Genomic DNA, 20,636 nt, shown 5'->3' on the forward strand with positions numbered 1-20,636 from the left:
AGTGTATACCTGTCCATCCCAAACTCCCTAACTATCCCTTCCCCCCACCCCCCTACCCACCCACCACGGCAACAATAAGTTCATTTTCTAAGTCTGTGAGTCAAGAATCAGTTATTTTTTATTATCCTAGGATACTTTTTATGCAGGTAAGTGTATGTAGTAATACATATACTTAGAATCATTAGCCAACGGCCTTTCAGATTTCATATGGTTACTAAACAACTGAGTCATGGGAAAACTGGGAGGCCAAAGGTGAATAGATTTCCTCATCAATGGAATACAACTGCATATGAAATTAAAAGTCTAAATACCTCTAAGTACCGCAGAGCCAGTTTCCCATACTGAGAATTATCCAAACTACCGTTTTGCATATTCACCACTGCACACCTACAAATTTCTTATTAGGGATGTTTTCTATACCCTTTTAGAAGACATTACCAGACCTCCTTTACAAAAAATCTCCCTGTTTCTGACCACAAACTACGCTGGCACCTGAAACAGGGCGATTTAACCTCTGAATCACAACCATAAGCTGACAGAGAAATTGACTTACGGCCTCCACACATGTGCTCGAAACACACCAAAATATCTCTGGTTTTCAGTACTGCAGGTGAGCCAACGGTCATTCTACAAAACAGTTCTCAATGTAGCCAAAAGAGAACAGAAGGTCTCCACCCAGGGAGGAAGCCTTCAACATCCACGCCACACACAGGTCACGTCTGTGCAGATGTGCGCTCCCCAACGAGAGGGTCCACCTCCGCCCGCCACGCTCCACATCCCTGCTCCGTCTCCCAAGAATGTCCACTCTCGGGGCCCACTCCTTCCCAGACACAGCTCCCAACCACTTCACTGCAGACAGGTCTCACTGCCTCCCTCTTCTTGTTTGCTCACGTGGCAAAAATTCAGGACTGGGCTGAATAGTTGCTGTTTAGTCGCTAAGTCGTGTCAGACTCTTTTGAGACTCCATGGACTACAGCCTGCCAGGCTCCTCTGTCCCTGAGATTCTCCAGGCAAGAATACTGGAGTGGGTTGCCGTTTCTTCCTCCAGGGGAACTTCCTGACCCAGGGATCGAACTCACATCTCCTGCTTGGCAGGCGGATTCTTTACCACTGAGCCTTCTAGGAAGCCCCTGGCCGAATGGTACCCAGTCATCATAATAGTAATACCATTATAGATTTATGGTTTATCACTTCACCAGAGCTTTCAAACAGTCTCTGTCTTTTTTGTTGTTCCTTCTCCATCAGCGTTTCTCATTCTCCATGGGAGCACTTTCAGATTTTTCTACCCTCACTTCCACACTCATTGATCCCAGCAAATGATTTTGCCCCCCACCCCAGAGAGAAAAACAGAGGGCACCACTCTTCTTTCTGAATGTCTGACTCCCTTCCCTCTTCAGACTGCTCTGTGACCTCCTTTTGTCCTTCTTCAGACCAAGTGGGTGGTAATGTCACTCTGCAACAGAGAATGTGGAAGGTTTAAGAGGAGAAATACTTAGTGTGATCATCTCTGGGTTCATCCGTGATGCTGCCCAGGGCCTAGAGATGACCATTCTAGGCGAAGTAAGTCAGAGAGAGACAAATATCATATGATAGCACTAATGTGTGGGATCTAAAATGAAATGATACAAATGAACTTATTTACAAAACAGAAATAGACATACGGATGAGGAAAACAAACTTACCAAAGGGGAAAAGTCAGTTGCGGGGGTGGGGATAAATAGATTAGGAGTTTGGGCTTAACAGATACACATTCCTGTATATAAAATAAACAACGAGGATTTCCTATATAGCACAGGGAACTATACTCAGTATCTTGTAATAAGCTATAATAGAAAAGACTTAATATGTACATATCTATGTATATATAACTATGTGTATATGTATAACTGAATCGCTATACAGTACACCTGAAAGTAACACAATATTGTAAATCAGCTATACTTCTACTTGAGAGAGAGAGAGGAAAAATACTGAGATTGGTTTCATGTCTATTGAATTTAAGGTATCTTTGGGATATCCCAAGAGATGCCAGATAGGCAATTAGATATGTGACGCCAGAGCCCAGGAGAAGTCTTGCCTGGTAATAGTCAGGCAGCCCTTTACAGATTGTTCAAATGCCATCTCCACAAAGCCCACACTGGCGAATTCAAAACTGCCCTTAAATCCATAACACGCGCTGCCTCTATCATGTACCTATGCTGTCTTACAGTCATCGCTGCATTTTGCCTTACTCCACTGAGACAAACTTCTGCTAACATTGCTACACATGTTAACATGTAGAACTATCTGAAACATCTAGCATTGCACCTTGTACCCAGAAGGTAGCCAATAAACATACACCAGCCCCCTCCAGCGGTAATGCACATGTTCTAAGTGGACAGGTCAGGGTCAGATCTCAGTCCTGTGACTTCCGTGTGATGGTGACCCACATTTTTCATCTGTAAAACAAGTGGTACCAATGTCCTGGGGCTTCCCTGGTAGCTCAGAAGTAAAGAATTCTCCTGCAATGCAGGAGACATCCCTGGGTCAGAAAGATCCCCTGGAGTAGGAAACGGCAACCCACTCTAGTATTCTTGCCTGGGAAATCCTATGGACAGGAGAGCCTGACTGGCTATACTCCACCGGGTCACAAAGAGTCACTAAGGGACAAAAGCAAACAGTATCCAAACAGTCTAACAAGGTAACCACTGGCTGTAAGTGGTCACTGAACACCTGGGATGTGCCTGGTGTGAAGGGAGAACCATTTGTTCCCAAAGACGACACACAGTTTCAAGGCCAGCTCTAGTCTTTCCAAGTCCCTGTGAGTGGTCCGGTGCCAGGAAAAAAACAAAGTGTCTGCAAGAGACAGCCCTGTGGGTTTCCTGCTAAGGCAGGTTATCCACCTGACACTGAGACACTGTTACTCTCAATTTTCAGTCGGGTTGGTTTGAAAAGGCCTGACTCACCCTCTGCAAGCGGAACCATCTTTGGGGAGGCAGCCCTGCTGGTAAGCGGTGAGCTTCTGTGAGTCATCCTTACCTCGGCCTAGACCTGTGAGCCCTTGAACACAGGGCTTGCCCCGAGTATCCCACGCCACACAGCAGCAATCCCAACAGTAGCTAATGAGGATTAAGTGTTTGGCAGGTTCTAAGCTGGTCAGGGGCATTATTTCACTTGATTCACAGCAACCTTAGAAAGCAGTTGCTACTAAAATGCCCATTTGATAGATGAAGCAACTGAGGCACGTAAGGTCAAGCAACTTGTCCACACTCACAGAAGGTGGGAGAGCTCCGATTTAAACAGAAGAATAGCACTGACATGTATGAACCACCGTGTGTAGAGCCAGCGAGCTAGTAGGAAGCTGCTTACATAGCACAGGGAGCTCAGCTCGATGCTCTGTGATGACCTAGAGGCCTGAGATGGGGGGTCGGGGGGTGAGTGGGAGGCTGGTTCAAGAAGAAAGGATATATGTACATATATAACTGATTCATGTTGTTTTTACAGCAGAAACTAACACAACATTGTAAAGCAATTACACTCCAATGAAAAAGTAAATTGAAAAATTAAAAATAAATAAATAAACAGAAGGCGTCTTAGGCCCTCACTTAGCCTGTGGACTATGAGGCCAAACTGGGAACCACATAAAGAGGCATTGAGATCCCAGTGCCTCCCAGTTCGACCCAGCGCCCGCCCAGGGAGCCCTTGCTGGCCTGGAGCTCTGGTCAGGCTGCACTTGCCTGACCTGATGAGTAGAAAGCATCGGAGCCTCATTACCCAGCTCCACCCCCTTCAAGTCACACTTCCTGCCCCTTTTAGTACCTTCCTGGCTGGTGGAAATCAGCAACAGGGACTGCTGCATATCCTGTCCAGCCCGGCTTTATTTTTGTAATTTGTAAGGAAAACAGCATTTCCCCACTCCCATACTCCAAAATAAAAATATTTTTCCACTCTCCACCCCTTTACACCTCCATCCCTTCTTTAAGAAGCAACAGGAAAGAATCTTTTTTTTTTTTTCCAAACTTGAATCACTGGGTGTATTTTCCAGTGGTTTCATTTTAGTTTCTGCCTCTGCCGTAAAGCAGGGTCCCTGGCCTGAGCACGGGCCACCTGGGACCTGGAGGGGTCTGATGAAAGCAGGAAGCGAGGAAAGCGCGCCCTGCCCTGCCCTGCCGGTTACTGATTAACCCAGGGAACTATTTCCGGAACGCAGACAAACCCCATAGAAGCCACTGCTCCACCATCGCAGAGTTGATTTCACAGGAACACTTTTGTAAGGTACCGAAAACCACGGAAGTGCTAGGCATTGTGGGTATTTGTCAATTTCCACAGCCGTCAGCGTGCGTGAAGAGCAATCACTTGCCCATGAGGCCTTCTGCTTCCCCTTCACTTCTAGGTTCAGGACCTCTAAAGCGTGCCAACACCCCAGCCCACAAACTCCAAACAGCTTCAGTCTCTCAGCGCCCTGTGGGTCCTCCACACTCTACATACCAGCTCACTTCTCTCTGGGAATTCAGGGGCGGGTTTTAAATCTACCCTTCCAAAAAAGCTTCCCCTGACCAATGCAGATTCGACTATTACCACAAGGCTCACTTTGTTTTTGTTGATATGACAGCTTCTGATAAATATCTGGACACTAAAGATAAGCAATCTTGTCTGACTCAGCTAATACATTTGACTGGGAATGTCTGAACAAGTGACTATGATCTCTGCCGGGCCTAGCGCTGTCCTTACTTACCAAGGATGGTGGCCAAGATGCAGGGCATTACCAGAGGAGGTCTGACTGCCACTTGGACCCTGGGACAGCATGGCAATCCCTGGGCAAGGTGGAGACCAGAGATGGCCCCACCACAACTGGGCAGGGCATTGAGGCTTCTTGGGAAAATGGCTGATTCCAGGGCTAAATCAGGGAAAGCTGAAAATGAGCTTGAACCATCTTGGAAGGAAACAGAAAATTCCTTTCTTTCTTGGAAAGAAAGGAAATGATCAAAGAACACTGGGAGCACATCGAAAAAATATAGTAGCCAACTTGAAAGGGCTCCCACTGGCCAAATCTGAGACAACTGGAGCACTGAAATAATGATAAAATTGTGTTATACCCCATTGAATGAAATAGGGATCTACAAAAAACTTAATAGGAAGAAGAGAAAGCTTTTCTGCAAAGTACAGTGCCAACTAACGATTGTGGAAAGATGATGGAACTAGATTGCCGTTTGGCAGCAATCCAAGTAGTAATTACTCAGTCATGACACAAGTTCAAACCAGTGGGTGAAAGGTTGATGAGAAAAGGACACTTATACAGTCTCAAAGTACCTCCCACAAAATATTCTGTATTACAAAGGGGAAAAAGTAACTTTACAGTGCAGAAGGCTGACAGATAATCTCCTTACTCAAATGATCGAATGCATATCACTAATAAAGGAACAAGTCAAAGACATACACCACCGGAGAAGAGGCAAAAAGAACAGAGCATCACGTCCGAGATATTCTTGCAGAAAATGCATCTTCTGAATTTAATCGTGAGGAAACCGCCAACAAACTCACACTGACAGATGCTGGGTAAGATAACTGGCTAGTAGTCATCAAAAATCTCAAGTTCACGGACGCTTAGGAAAGACGGCAAAAGCATGACCCCTGAACCTGGACAGGATTTTTCTTTTTTTGCTACGAGGGACATTATTGAGACAACTAGCAAATCTGAACGGGATCTGTGGGTTAGAAAGTTCTCGTGCCCATTTCCTGAATCTGATGGTCACGTGGAGAGGTCATCCTTGTTTGCAGGATAGATACATTCAAGGATTCAGGAGTGCTGGAACTTCAGGTTGGCAAGTTTCTCTCCAGAGGTTGGGAAAATAGGAAAATTCTTTGTAAGTATTTTTGCAACTTTTAAGACTGAAATTAGCTGCAAAGAAAAAGACTTGGCAAAAAAGAAGACAGCCAAACATGCCAGTGATTTACTGTCCAGAGTGGGAAGCAACAGCATTTCTGCAAATATAACAAACTCTAGCCAATTCCTCCTGAGGTACTTAAACTAAACGGCTGGTAGTTTTTTCTTAATCCATGGGTACCATGACTGTATAAAGTATGAGCATCGATCACCTTATCTGTCCACCCATGAGGGGCTACACAATCAAGCAACAACGATCTGAACAGGGAACCCTGAAGCTTCATTTTCCAGGGAAGACGGTACACACATTTTAAGTAAAGGGTACGTGGGAAATGAACAGATGACCCCAAAAGCCAGCCTGCATATTTGAGAAGCCTCTCAGACTTCAGCATCCAAGAGTTATCTCCAGTCAAACATCTGAATTCATATTTAATTGAACTCATACTTGATTGAAGTTATTTAGATCTGGGGCTTCCCTGGTGACTCAGGCAGTAAAGAATCTGCTTGCAGTGAAAGAGACTAGGGTTTGATCCCTGGGTCTGGAAGATTCCCTGCAGAAGGAAATGGCAACCCACTCCAGCATTCTTGCCTGGAGAATCCCACGGGCAGAAGAGTATGGGGGGCTACAGTCCATGGGGTTGTAAAGAGTCAGACACGACTGAGCGACTAAATAGATGCTAGATTTAGATTTTAAAACATGAGCCTGGTTCCCAGGTGACACTGCTTCACCTTGTAGGTGAAGTCAGCAGCAGAATAAAGAAGTCAGAAGGCCAGGTCCCTGAGCCCCCTAGAGATGGCGGGTTTTGATGTCTTCAGGGGACCCCATACCGCAGGATTCTCTGGGGGGCATTTCGGGCGAGTCCCAGTTGTCAGCAGAGCACCCACAGTGGGCATTCCTGGCCGGCATAGTTTCGTCTTCTTTCATGACCAGAGTTCCTGATCCCAACAGCCAATTTCCTGCACTTGGCTCAAGAAAAGCCCACCATGAGTAAGGGTTGTTTTTTTTTTTTCGCTTTTTGTGTCTTATATTTACAACTGTTCCTCAACGTGGAGAAAACAGAAGCCTGAAAAGCCTTCAGCTCTATTTGCTCTCACTTAGCTGATCGTTTCAGTAACTGCTCTGGCCTGCAAGTAACAAGCACAGCACATAGTTACGGTTTCCCCAGGAGAATAACTACAACACTGTGAGAACAGAAAGTGAAACCAGGGAGTCAAGAATAATTCCTGCCTTCAGCGGAGCCCACGCCAATCAAGTCCATTCTGATGGCTGCCCCGCACCTCTCAACCCCAGTCTGTTATCTGCCCAGCAACCAGAAGACTCTTGTAAAAGCATAAACATGATCTCCTTTAAAGCTCACTGTTGTCACCGGCTCTGGCTCCGGCTTCCCCTCCCAATGCTGGCCTACTCCCTGACCCTCGGGTCAGCAGGGCAACCCACGACCTCTGTACTTGCCATCCTCAAAGGCAACCCGCTGACTCACATGGCTCACGTCTTAGCTTCACAAGCACGTCCTGGGCAAGACTTCCTAGTCTCCCCAGGCCAGGCCAGACTCCAAACCTATCCGCCTCCCTAGTCAAGAATCTCCATGAGGTTCAAGAGCAAATGGCAAAGATTGATGCTGAGTTAATAAACTAGGACCTGACTGTGGATGTCAGGCAGGAAAGACAGTGAGAGGGGGAACAGAGAGGGGAGACAGCCTAGTAAAAGAAGGCTGGTACACAAACAATTACAGTGAAGAAAATAGTGATCTGCCCTTTAAAAAAAAAAAAAAAAAGGAAGGTATATATAAATGCAACGATTAATTTGTCTGAGAAAGCCCTGGGATATATATTTTTACATTTTAAAAATTATTTCTTACAAGCACTGCTTTCCATTATTTTAGGGTTTCAAGATATAATCTGGAATCATATTTATTTCAAAGTGGTATATATGGAAATTCACAAGAAACTTACTGAGGCCCATCACCACTGCCTTTTCCATTACCCAGTATGCACAGATGGTCAGTATGGTGACCATATTATTTGTGGTCCAAAACGGAACACTTCTGAGTATGAATGGGGCCTTACTAATAATTATACCTTGCCTCTAAACAGATGTAAAGAGAGACTATCCCTGGGCGGGGCGGGGGGCGGGGGGGAGGAAGCAGGATGAGGGGGTCTTCAGGTCATAGGAGATAACTGCTCTTTTATTCAAAATCCTTGGACCGTATATGTTTTAGAATTCAGCAGCTTGGGGATTGTAGAGAGATGATATGGTGCATATAACATATAGAACATAACACCCCCAGCAATCTCTAGAGCAGAACCACTTAATCTAATACAGCAATATTTCTGCAGTAAAACAGGAACATTCTCACTGATTGGGATTAGTAAAAGCTATAAATAGCTTCATGCCAATTTGGGGCAGACTATACAGACAAATGAGTCATGATAAAAAACTTTCAGTTTTCAGAGCAAAGAAGGGATTTGGGGTCTGTAATTAATTTCAAGTTATTTCAATCCTTGCAATATATTATTGTTCCCATGTTATACAAGACAATCAGCATCTTCTTCCTTAAACTGTATTTACGTTATAAACTAATCAGGCATGCACCATGCTTGAGTGAGTAACAGCACATTTTCAGTCCTGAAATGGAAAACTTCAATACAGATTGTTTTTGCATATTAAAAAGTGAGGGAATGCTTTTGCTGAATATTTTAAGATTTGACATCTGAGGTAGCCATTTAAAAATTATTATTGCCTTTACATTAGTTCCACCAAGCAATAGGTATACATTTTACTTTACCAATGTCATACATAAAATATTTATTTACAGTATAAGGTGAAAGTGTCAGTCGCTCAGTCATGTTGACTCTTTGCGACTCCGTGGACGATAACCCACCAGGCTCCTCTGTCCACGGGATTTCCCAGGCAAGAGTACTGGAGTGGTTAACCATTCCCTGCTCCAGGGGAATCTTCCTAATCCAGGGATCAAACCCTCCTGCATCGCAGGCAGATTCTTTACCATCTGAGCCACCAGGGAAGCCCATGAAAAGCTTTAAATAAGACTCAAAATTTCTTAAAAATTTCTTCCCTAAGGTTGCCTTACAGTGACATTTGTAATGCCATCATTCCTTCTCCTACAACATTTTAAGTATCCGATTTCAAAAATTTAAGTTATGACAGAATACTTCCAGGAGTATCAAGTTAAATAACGTTTATTTGTTGCTGTTTATCATAGTATATGCAGCATAAGAACCGCATTATCCATTGAGGAAGCGCGTGAGTCATTCTCTACTTAATGTAAGCCCTACTGCTCTGCAGAAACCACTGCGTGAAAGAGAAAGACTCAACGTGGCACAAATGCAAATTCACTCAAGGAACTGTCCGGAAACTTTACCCCCTTACACTTAAAATAATTTTGAATGAAAGGGCAGGTGTATCCTTGCCATGTGAGACGTCTAATGTACCTTTGAACTGTTTCGGTTCTATGGGACTTGGGTAGAGATTCAGTTCGGACATCCTTGCATACACACTTCCTCCGGGCAGTGTGAAGAAAGAAAACACAGCAAGTCTGATGATGGCCGAGGTCAAGGAGCCCCGGAGACCTTCCTACCAAAAAGGCCACTGCACGCATGCCACCAATTACATTTATATACACTGAATTGAACTGTTTAGAAATCAGTCAGCTCAGTTGTGTCCGACTCTTTGCAGCCCCATGGACTGCAAATACACGCATTGAAAAATCTAACTTGCGACTCCTCTGGTGGTCCAATGCTTGGGACATCCCCTTCCAAAGCAGGGGCATGAGTTCAATCCCTGATGGAGAGGGTGGGGCTAAGATCCCACATGCCTCATGGCCAAAAAAACCAAAACAAAAAACAGAAGCAACGTTGTAACAAATTCAATAAAGACTTTAAAAATGCTCCACATCCCCCCCCCAAAAATATACATATATCTTTTAAAACAAAAAAAAAACGCAAACTTGCCTCCCAAAAAAATGCTCTCCTGATTCCTCAGCAGGTAAAGATGGTGGTAGAATGATGGGGGCAATAGCTATGATGCGCACCTAGTATTAAACTCTATGCTCTTCATACGTTACCTCCCTCAACCCTCACAATAACCCTGTGAGGTAGGTAACACTATTATCACTGTTCCCATTTTCAGAGAAGGAAGCTGTGGCTTCAGTTCAATTCAGTCGCTCAGTTGTGTCTGAAGAGAGAGTCTGCTGCAGCTATGAGAAGAGAGGCTGTAAATGGTCTCAACAAAATATGAATATATGCATATAGTTCTAATTTCCTTTAGTGCCAGTTCCTAACATATAGCTGATTGAGAAAAAGTATATATTTAATAATTATTTATGCTGCTTTGAGGAAAATCATGTCAGAGTCTCACATAAAATAATATGATAATATTAATCTATTCAGTTCAGTCACTCAGTCGTGTCCGACTCTTTGAGACCCCATGAATCGCAGCATGCCAGGCCTTCCTGTCCATCACCAACTCCCAGAGTTCACTCAAACTCAACGTCCATCGAGTCGGTGATGCCATCCAAGCATCTCATCCTCTGTCATCCCCTTCTCCTCCTGCCCCCAATCCCTCCCAGCATCAGAGTCTTTTCCAATGAGACAACTCTTTGCATGAGGTGGCCAAAGTACTGGAGTTTCAGCTTTAACATCATTCCTTCCAAAGAACACCCAGGGCTAATCTCCTTTAGAATGGACTGGTTGGATTTCCTTGCAGTCCAAGGGACCCTCAAGTGTCTTCTCCAACACCACAGTTCAAAAGCATCAATTCTTCAGCACTCAGCTTTCTTCACAGTCCAACTCTCACATCCATACATGACCACAGGAAAAACCATAGCCTTGACTAGACGGACCTTTGTTGGCAAAGTAATATCTCTGCTTCTGAATATGCTTTCTAGGTTGGTCATAACTTTCCTTCAAAGGAGTAAGCGTCTTTTAATTTCATGGCTGCAATCACCATTTGCAGTGATTTTGGAGCCCCAAAAAATGAAGTCTGGCTTAGTCCCTGGCAAAGCCGATCCTCCATCCCTGAGCTCCACTACCATGAGATTCCAGCATCCGAGACAGGCTTCAGACTTGCATGAACAGGATTGGTCTACACGTGCCCTCAAACATATATGCTAGAAAACAGGTGTTTCCCGAGCTTTTCATGGCCACCATGCTAGTTCTGACAGTTGCCTCTTTGTATCAGGAACATTTCAGGAACACAGGCATTTAAGTCCCGCAGGCCTACAGACCCAGAAAGAAAACAGAGCCGAATAGTGGTAGCATTTCCTTACTTTTTTTGTTGGGTCTCCTGTTCTGAGGGAGGAGCAACTAAGAATCCAAATCGCCCACAAACAAGGATGGAACAGGAAGACAGTGAGCTGTCTGGGGCTTTTCCTAAAAGAGGAACAAAGCTTTTGACCTTATATGACCCCAGGGCTGCACTGGTGTGTGTATGACTGGTCTCACCAGGTCTGGTAGCCAAGGGTTTAAAAGCTGAAGTCCCCAAACAAAACTGCAAAACCTTCATACCTCTGTTTGACAATGTCCCCTAGGAGATGCTAGCAACCCCCAGAGGCCACCGCAAACAGGCAACCCTGATGGGCAGGGCGTGGGTCCTCCCAACACCTCCACGAGGAACGAGACAGCAGGAAGAAGGGTGTATAGGGGGGTAAGATTCTAACACTGTCTCTTGCCTGTCTTTGCCTACAGCCAGCCGAACACGGAGCAAGGAACAGCTGAGGAAAGGGGATGGATCCCCAAAGACCTTTCTCGGAGAACATTTTCCGAAGGGTACCCTTTGGGAAAGAATGTAAAGACCAAAGGTTTCCCCTCAGGAAAACCGTTTTGCAACTCTCTTACCTAATGCAGCAAGAATGATGTTTAAAAAAGAGCTCCCTGGAGGTTCAAGAGGAAGGGGACATCCATGTACCTATGGCTGATTCATGTTGCTATATGGCAGAAACCAACACAATATTGTAAAGCAATTATCCTCCAATTAAAAATAAATTTAAATTTTTAAAAAACTTAGGGCAAAAAAGAAGAGCTCACATCACATCCAGGGACTCGTAGAAGGAAGGAGTGTATCATCAGAGCATCCCTTGGCTAATTTCCTCACAAGAGCTGCCACACGAGTAACAGCAGAAAAGGCCACGAGGTGAACTCAAGCCTGGTCTGAAAGCCCATCTCTATTGCTTATTAGCTGTGTGACCTTGGGCAGGTTAGCAACCCTATCTGTTCCCACAGGCCTTTGCAAGGATTAGAGAAGGAACCCTGTAAAATACCGAGAATTGTGCTTTACATCTCTCATGTGCTATAGGTTGGAGTACAAACAGATACAAATTTTCCAGACAGTTAGCTTGACCATGGTATCAGACATTTTAAAAGATATCCTTTGACCCAGCCATGACCCAGCCAAGTGTTTTCAAGGCAATTTAACCATGTGTGAAACGTGTTTTCTAAAACGTCAAAAACAAAACAAAAACAAAACACACAAGGAATGATCTAAATCTGTTACATAAACAAATGCAATATTCTTTCTTCTTAAAAAAACTGAGAAAAAGCTGTGTGAAGTTGCACAGATAAATTACTTTCCAGGTATATCTAAATTATAGAAACCTAAGAGCATTAAAAAAAAAAAATCCATCACCTTTTAAAAAAGTATCTTCTAGAAGAATTCCCAGAAGGCAGTAAGGACCTAGAAGGGCAGACTGACTTTTAAAAAAGACTTCATAGATCTAAAGTCGTGCTGTGACCACTCTGTGTGTTTGGCCCCAGACCCACGTACCTAGGCGGCATCAGATTCTGCAATTCAGCAAAGCAAGAACCACGGACAGATTTCAAAGCATATGGACTCAGGCTCGTACTGCATGTTCAAACCTTCTTTCCATATGGAAAATGGGAAAAGAAGCGACCCTATTTTTCCCTTAATCAGCATGTCCTCTGAGCACTGCTTCTGCAGTAAGGCAAAGCCTGAAAGCCGTGACTTCTCCTTTTGGGAGTTAAGCAGGGAGTCCAGTTCAGACTGTCCCTCTTCGCATGAATAGGTGGGTGTCTCTGGAGCCATCCAGTTAAGCCAGCAGTCCAAAAGCCCGGAAAAGATGTCTGTGTCCTCAAATACCCCAGGAAAGCACAGGAGAAGTTAAACAAGATGGTGCATGTGAGAAAACTCTGGACCACAGAGTGGATCGTTGAGATACACACAGTAGCTTGGGAAGGAAGAACACGGCAGGAAATGAGCAGGACCTAAATTCTCCAAGCTCTTTACATCACCCAAGTCACTGCCTACCTGCCACCGCCATAGGATTCTCTGTGACCTACGGATGCTGGGTGTTTTGTCCCACTAGGAACACAAACAAAGGGACGTGGAAAAAGGGGGATGGAGATGCTTTCATTACTTCAGTTAGAAAAGTCGAGGAAGAGCAATTCAGAATACTGGAACCTTCCAAGAAAACCTATTTGCTTAAAATGACAAAATTGTTTGCTGCCATCTGATTTCAAATCCATTTACTGGCGGATGATGTTGACACGAGTTTGAGTAAGCTTCCGGAGTTGGTGATGGACAGAGAAGCCTGGTATGCTGCAGTCCAGGGGGTTGCAAAGAGTCAGGCACGACTGAGCGACTGAACTGAACTGATGGTGAAAACTGATGCTTCTCCAAAGACACTTGCCTGAAAATAATTTGCTCCGAAAAAGGCTGGGATTGAAGGGCACTATCTTTTCCCCTCATTCCACATCCACAGGGTCTCTGACAGCTTCCTTCTTGCTGTGGCTTTTCCTTCGGGGATTTCCTTTGAGCTTGTCCCTTCAGCCAGTAAACTCTCAATAAAGGTTATTACTGATGCTTCTTATTTTACTCCTCCTCCTCTTCCCCTTCTTCCTTCTCCTTCCCCTTCTTCTTCTCTCTTTTATTATAATTATTATACTTATTATTGGGGCTTCCCTGGTGCTCAGTCAGTAAAGAATCTGCCTGCAGTGCAAGAGACCCAGGTTCAATCCCTGGGTTGGAAAGATCCCCTGGAGGAGGGGATGGCAACCCTCTACAGTATTCTTGCCTGGAGAATCCCATGGACAGAGGAGCCTGTTGGGCAACAATCCATGGGGTCACAGAGTCCGACACGATTTAGCAACTAAACCACCACACTTTTATTGTATAACATTACAGAGCCATTCAATTCAGCTCTTTTTGCTCAAATCCTGTTGAGATCCAACAGACAAACTATAACCTTCCACAGTAATGATTCTATTCATGGATGTTTCAATGTTTCTAAAACATTAAAAAGAAACCACCACACTACAATGATCTAAATCTGTTACATATACTAATGTAATATTCTTTCTTGTAACAAAAAAAAAGAGAAACTGTGAAGTTGCACAGATTACTTTCCAGATATATCTAAATTATGAAAATCTAAGTGCATTTTTTAAAAAAATCACTGATGAATTCCAACTGGAAATGAGAGCCAGCACTGCTAACCGCCCCCAAATACATTAAGACCTGACTCAAGAACACATCTTTCCTTTACAAGCTGCAGAAATGTCTTCAAATATTTTTCAAAGCTACTTACTGCCACTAACCAAGTCCCAAACAGTACCTGGAAATTGGATTTGGCATCCACTGTATTGTCACCATGTCCCCCTCTCCACCAGCCCTTCTCAGGACCACACTGGCTTCCCTCCCCTCCCTGGCTTCAGCAGAAGGTGCTGGAGACAGCACAGGTCTGGTGTCAAGCACGCCTGATGGGAATCTCACCACTTACACCCTGTCACCTGTCCAAATCTTAGTTTCTTCATCTGTAAACAGAGATCTTAATAGCAACTCGGCAGAGCTGCTATGAGGAAGAAACAAATAAAGAGCAGCTTCTATTAGGAGGAAAAGTATGAGATGAGTGCCTTGGTCTCCCCTAAAACATCCCCCAAGAAATCCCAAAGAGCAGGGCCAGCACCCCACCTGATAGCAGAGTGGACACCCCAGAATTCCTCCCAAGGAGCAGGAGGGTCCCCAGGGTCCGTGTTTTGGAATGTGAGCACCCTCTGCACGTTGCACAGTGCTGGCCAGATGCCTCTTCCCAAACGTCTGATCACCTGGCTCGAAACTGCAGTGGCTCCACAATGACCAGTGAATAAAATCTGGACTCACAGGAACTCAGCCCCATCCCACCTTTCTGACTTCTTACCTGACTCATCCCTCCTACCATCTAAACTCCACTGAAATTCACAGCTTCATGTACTTGAAAACAGGCACAGCTCTGGGTGAAGTCTTTGCGAGCAGGAATTGTCTGTTACTCATCTTCCCTAAAGATCAGGTATGGTCCTTGGCACATGAATCATCATGTAGTAATTACAGATTGATAAGACAGTGGATGAACCCCTCCTGGAAAACCCACTGGGGCTGGGGATGGGGAGGAGAAAGCAGATGACATGAAATACACGTTGTGATGATGGAACTATAATATGAACAAGTAACAGGTAAGTGGGAGGGGGTGGGGGAAGATTGCTAAAGCATGCAACCCCAATAAAGAAAAATTGTACTATTTTCATGACATTTTTTGCAGGTGAACCAAGTTAAGTATGTTAGAAAACTTCTGAATTACAGTTATTTAACATTTCATTCACAACATAGAATCTTGTGAACAGCTCTGTGGGGAATACAAAGCCAATCAGGACACGATCTTTGTCCTCAAAAAGGTTACATTATAAGGACAGAGGCAGGAACAGAAAAACAACCAGCTCCAAAACTAGGCATCCTAGAGAAACAAATCAAAGATGCCAAAGCTTCCCAGGATGAGCCTGAAGTTATAATACACCCCTCCCGGCTTGAACTCATCAACACGACTGGTTCTTGGTTTCTTCTCTGCACTGGACTTACCCTGGTCATTTCATCAACCTGACAATCATAGGACCCTGAGCTTTTCAGAAGGCATTTTGTGGGAGTTTTACTAGATTACGTCAAAACCCAGAAGAGAGGGCTTCAAAGAAGAGGGGGCATCTGAAGTGGGCTTGGAAAGGTAGGGGATCTCAGGCCTCAGGCGGAAAGGAAGGAAAAAACTTCCTGCACAGCAACAAAGGAAAGGGCGGAAGCGGCATGACGGCATGTTTGAACCATTAGTAATTCGGAGAAGCTATGCCCCAGGAAAAATGGGCGGATATGGGAGAGAAACAGCCGGAAGGCTCCCTGAAGCTGGCTGGCTAACAGAGAGACCTTTGTCCTTGCACCTTAACAAGGGTCCCTGCTGTCTGATGAGGGGAGACACCCTCACACACCCCAGGGCACATGCACACGTGGTGAGGTGTCTCCCACCTGCTGTCGGGGCCTCGCTCCTCATTAGAAAACACCCGTTGGCTCTGAGGTCCCACAGAGGAGTCTGTCTGGACAGGAAATGACAAATGGGAGAACTAGGTCAATCATTCCGAGTTAATTCATCCAATGTTTCTTGAGTGCCGGGCATATGCAAGTCGTTCTGCTGAGCCCTCCCACGATGGTCCTCCCAAATTTATAATCAGCTCAACACGGCAGTTGTTGATAATAAACCTGGAGCGTGATCTATTGAAATACAACACAGAAGTATCTTGGGGCTTTGAATAAGACCTTTAAACGTAAGCAAAGAGCCCAGCACATATCCAATAAATGCTATCACTGCGGCCGTTAACCAGTTACAGCCTCTGTCCTGTCACCTGGTTATGCTGGTGGGGAGGGACGGGGGTCGCGTGCAGATGGGAAGAAGTCCCACCGGGTGCACCCATACCCACGGCTTCCTCCAGGCTTCCTCCAAACTGAGGCTTGCCCCTAAGGTTCCATGAGCCAGCCCTTCCAGGCTCTTCCATCGCGTCACTCGGATAACACGGCCAAGCGCACGGCGGATACGATGCCAACGGCAAGTCCCGCTGCTGAGATGAAGCCAGATCCAGTCACTCTTGGAGCCGCTGGGACGCCTCACCCTAAACACTTCTGCTGTGCCAAGTTCTGGCTTGGGGGCACCTGGGCCGTCATCTTGGTTCTCCAACTTGAGTTTCTCGTCTGTTTTAACAGCAGCAGTCTCTATCGCCCCCTCACTTAAGTACTGTGAACCTAGTCATCATAACTTCTCTCTCACTAAAAGCCAAATCAAAACAAACAGAAGAAGATACAAAAAATATTTTTGTACCTTTGCATCACTTCCTCTTAGAAACGTACAAAAACATCTCCTAGACAGGCCTGGTTATTATCAAAACCAGAGTCTGGTCCTTCCTGCAGTGCCCGTGTCTCTATGAATGAAATGCATGCATCATTCTTAAACCTTCTTCTATCTTAAGCAAGGAAGGCTCACAGCACTGACTTCCAGCTGCTAAAGAGTCACCATCTATATCATCTAAAATGTAAGAGGTGGGGAGATGTTCCAAATCCCCAATAACCCTTCTCCCCAAAAACTTGCTCTACACTCAGAATAAAGCCTTTCCTTGCTAGTAAACACAGGAACACATGCACTGAAGAAAGTATTCGTGCCTACCAGGAATGATCCCTGATACTCCCTTAACCCGTCTGCTCCCATCAGACAAGAGAACGCTCCATCCACCAAGAGTGGAAGGAATTTCCAACCCTTCATGGTTTTGTTCTTACTGCTCTTTCAACCAAAGATGCCCTGAGCCCCCACAGGAAACTGGCTGAACCTGCCCTGTTCCTACAATTGGTGGAAAGCATAGTGAAGCTCATTACCCTGGTGAAAGATAGAGCCCCTGCCAATTCCTTCTCATAGCCTTTGCTGTGGTGCTTCCATTAAGCACATTGTTCTTTTTGCTCCTACAGATGGTTATTTCCCTGCCTGTCTCTCTAACTAAATGATAAGCTCCGTGAGAAGCTGGAATTGTCAATTTTGCATCTCTACACCAGCAGTCCAGAAACGTCTGTTGAAGGAATTAACTCTTTTGGAAGTTGTATTTAAAATATTTGTCTGCAGGAAGGAGTCTTCAACTTAACTTCAACATCATATTTGTTTTCCTAGCTACTTGAGGCTAGTTTTACAGACTTTTTTAGAACTCTGGGCCCCAAGCCTGAAGGGAATACAGACTTTTGCAGCTATCTATCTGCTTCCCAATTATTTACAATTCACTCTGAGTTATAATCCATATATGATCTTGTCAGGCTACATTATTCAATAAAGACCAACTTCTCAAAAGGATTGAGTGAAGCAGAAAATTCGAGCAGAACACAAAAGTAAACCAACAATAAATTTGCTACTGTAAAGTTGACATTTCACCGAGTTTGTCATCTACTATAGCTCTTATTAAGGACAAATACATGGTTTCTCATTCTGTCGATTATTCACAATAAATACACAAATGCTTTCATTCATTTTTCCCAGCAGACCTGTTATAACAGCACTATTTTGCTTCATCTGCTCAAATGGTAGTTATCAAACCACTGTTGAGAGTATTATGTATAAATTCTCATGCCCCCGAATGTTATTCTGAGGCTGCTTTTACTCAGTTTTATCCAAAATACCTTAAAAGTACTGAACCCTAGGGTCTTTTTATGAGCCCCAAGTATCGAAGGTACTTATATGAGTCAGAGATGACCATATGAGTAGCTGATATAATTAATCCACTAGCATATTCAAGCATTATGTTGTTTCTCTTACCAGAACTTTAGGATTCAAAATGTAACAGAAAAAAATTAACTCTTTACTACTGAGTTCAACAAAATATACTAAGGACTTAATCTGGCCACGTGACCCTGGGCAGGCTGCTTGATTTCTCCAGCTGTAAACGTGAAGTACTCTTAGTTGATTCCCCATTTCAGAGTCCCCTCTGATATACTTCATTCAGTATAATTTAATTCTTCAATAGGTGCTTTATCAGCTCTACAACATCTCAACATTTTTCAAATTCTGAAAATTTTTCACTGGTTTTATACTACATGTTATATACATACTGTAACAAGGGAGAATCTTTTGTGTTTTCAGACCATACTAGTATTTCAGACCATATCTTTTTGAGTTTTCAGACCAGACTTTGGAACCCATAAAATAACGACTTAATCCTACAACTCAACAACAACAAAAAGCAACCAGTTCAAAAACGGGCAAAGGACTGGAAGAAACATTTCTCTAAAGAGGATATACAAATGGCCAAGAAGCACGTGGGAAAATCCTCAACATCACCAGCCATTAGGGAAATGCAAATCAAAACCACAGAGACCACCAAACACCAGTTAGGATGGCTATTACCAAAAAAATTCAAGGGAAGAAATTCTGGCTAGGATATGGAGAAACTGGAACCCTTGGGCATTACTGATGGGAATGTAAAGTGGTACAGGTGATATGGCAAACTTCTCAAACTTCTCAAAAAGTTAAACCTAGAATGACTGGACTCAAAAAGTTAAACCTAGAATGACCCACTGGACTGTAAGAATTGAAAGCAGGGACTCAAACAGATACTTCTTATAGCAGAGTTCACACCAGCATGACTCAACAATAGCCAGTGGTAATGACAACCCCGAGGGCCCATCGAGAGATGTATGGATCAACAAAGTGTGCGAATATTATTCAGTCTTTAAAAGGAAGGACATTCTAACACATGCTCCAATGTTGGATGAACATGAAAAACATCCTGCTGAGTGACGTAAGCTGGGCACAAAAGGACAAATATTGTCTGATGCCACCTATATGAAGTACCTAGAGGAGGCAAGGAGAAGGGTGGCTGTCCATGCAGAGGGGGGTGGGTTTTTATTTAATGGGTAGAGAGTTTCTGTTTGAGATGATGGTTCTGGGGAAGGACAGTGCTGATAGTTGCAAACACTGTAAATGAATTTTATGCCCTTGGACTGTATACTTAAAGATGATTATAATAGGAAATTTTGTGTTATGTAACTTTTACCATAGTAATAAAAAAAAAAAAAAACAATGACCAGACACGCATTCATGAACTCACTGCTTGCTGTCACTGTTTCCATGAGCCCTGTCGTGGACAACAGTCATACTTTACTTCCAGGTAACCTGAAGGTAATCTACTGACCACATATACACATGCACAAAAAAGGATGGATTTTCAAAATTAAATTGGATGTCATCTCAAGCCATGTGAGGTATGTGAGGAGCGAGGTTCTCCTGGCACAAACCTCCAGGGAGGGATTCCAAGCCGTGTGTCAGCAGCAGCACGGCCAGTTCCAGTCTGCCCTCAGAGGGGAGGGGAAGTAGAAAGCGGAGATAACCATCATCAAGGCTCAGACACTTCATGGCAAAGGACACCAGACGACAGAGGGAGAAGCAAGGTGCCAAGCCAGGGAGGGAAAACGGTAGAGCAGCAGCCAGAACGATGAAACAAGACCTTGTTCTACGCCTGTGATAAGCTTTACTGAGAATCTGTCCCTTAGAAAATAAAACATACATAGCTGGCCCCAAAACGTGCCGCGTCCACACTGTGGTGTCCCGGACAACCTGAGATGGTGCCGGGTGGTCCATGGAGGGGCAGACACCGCAAGTCAGTTCTTTAACCTGAGGTCTCGGCCGCCCAGACCGAGGCTCCTCACTGCAGGGAACACACACCATCTGCCTGGCTCACTCAGTTCCAAGCTGAAGACTTCTCTACCTTTCTACACCTTCTCCCCACCCATGGAGTCAGCACTGAGTACACATCTGTAGAGTAAACGGCAACTGGATGAATGATCAAAATTGTCCACTCCTTCGTTTCAGGGTCCAGACTGACCCCATTGCCCAGACTGCAACCCGAATTGCACCTTGACTTTGAGAGAAAAAAAAAAGACGATGCATTCAAAGCACATGTAAGAGAGGCAAATACATAAACCCTC

The 20,636-nt window shown here is 44.4% G+C and overlaps 1 protein-coding gene across 18 annotated transcripts in view; it reads right to left on the minus strand.

Annotated features, from left to right (window-relative positions):
* Positions 1 to 20,636, minus strand: part of IRF2 (interferon regulatory factor 2) — an 84,052-nt gene that overhangs the window by 52,114 nt on the left and 11,302 nt on the right. For 2 of the 18 annotated variants that reach the window (XM_086379942.1, XM_086379956.1), the window contains exon 1: positions 4,196 to 4,281. The exons of 15 other annotated variants lie outside the window; for them this stretch is intronic. The gene's annotated coding sequence lies outside the window, so the exon portion shown is untranslated. Of the gene's footprint in view, positions 1 to 4,195; positions 4,282 to 16,154; positions 17,905 to 20,636 lie in introns of those variants that run through there. One more of the 18 variants, XM_086379943.1, reaches the window with a different exon arrangement.

This window comes from Bos grunniens, chromosome 27 (assembly GCF_055505025.1).
Source record: "Bos grunniens cultivar Pamir isolate PY7600 chromosome 27, Bosgru_T2T1.0, whole genome shotgun sequence".
Lineage (NCBI taxonomy): Eukaryota > Metazoa > Chordata > Mammalia > Artiodactyla > Bovidae > Bos > Bos grunniens.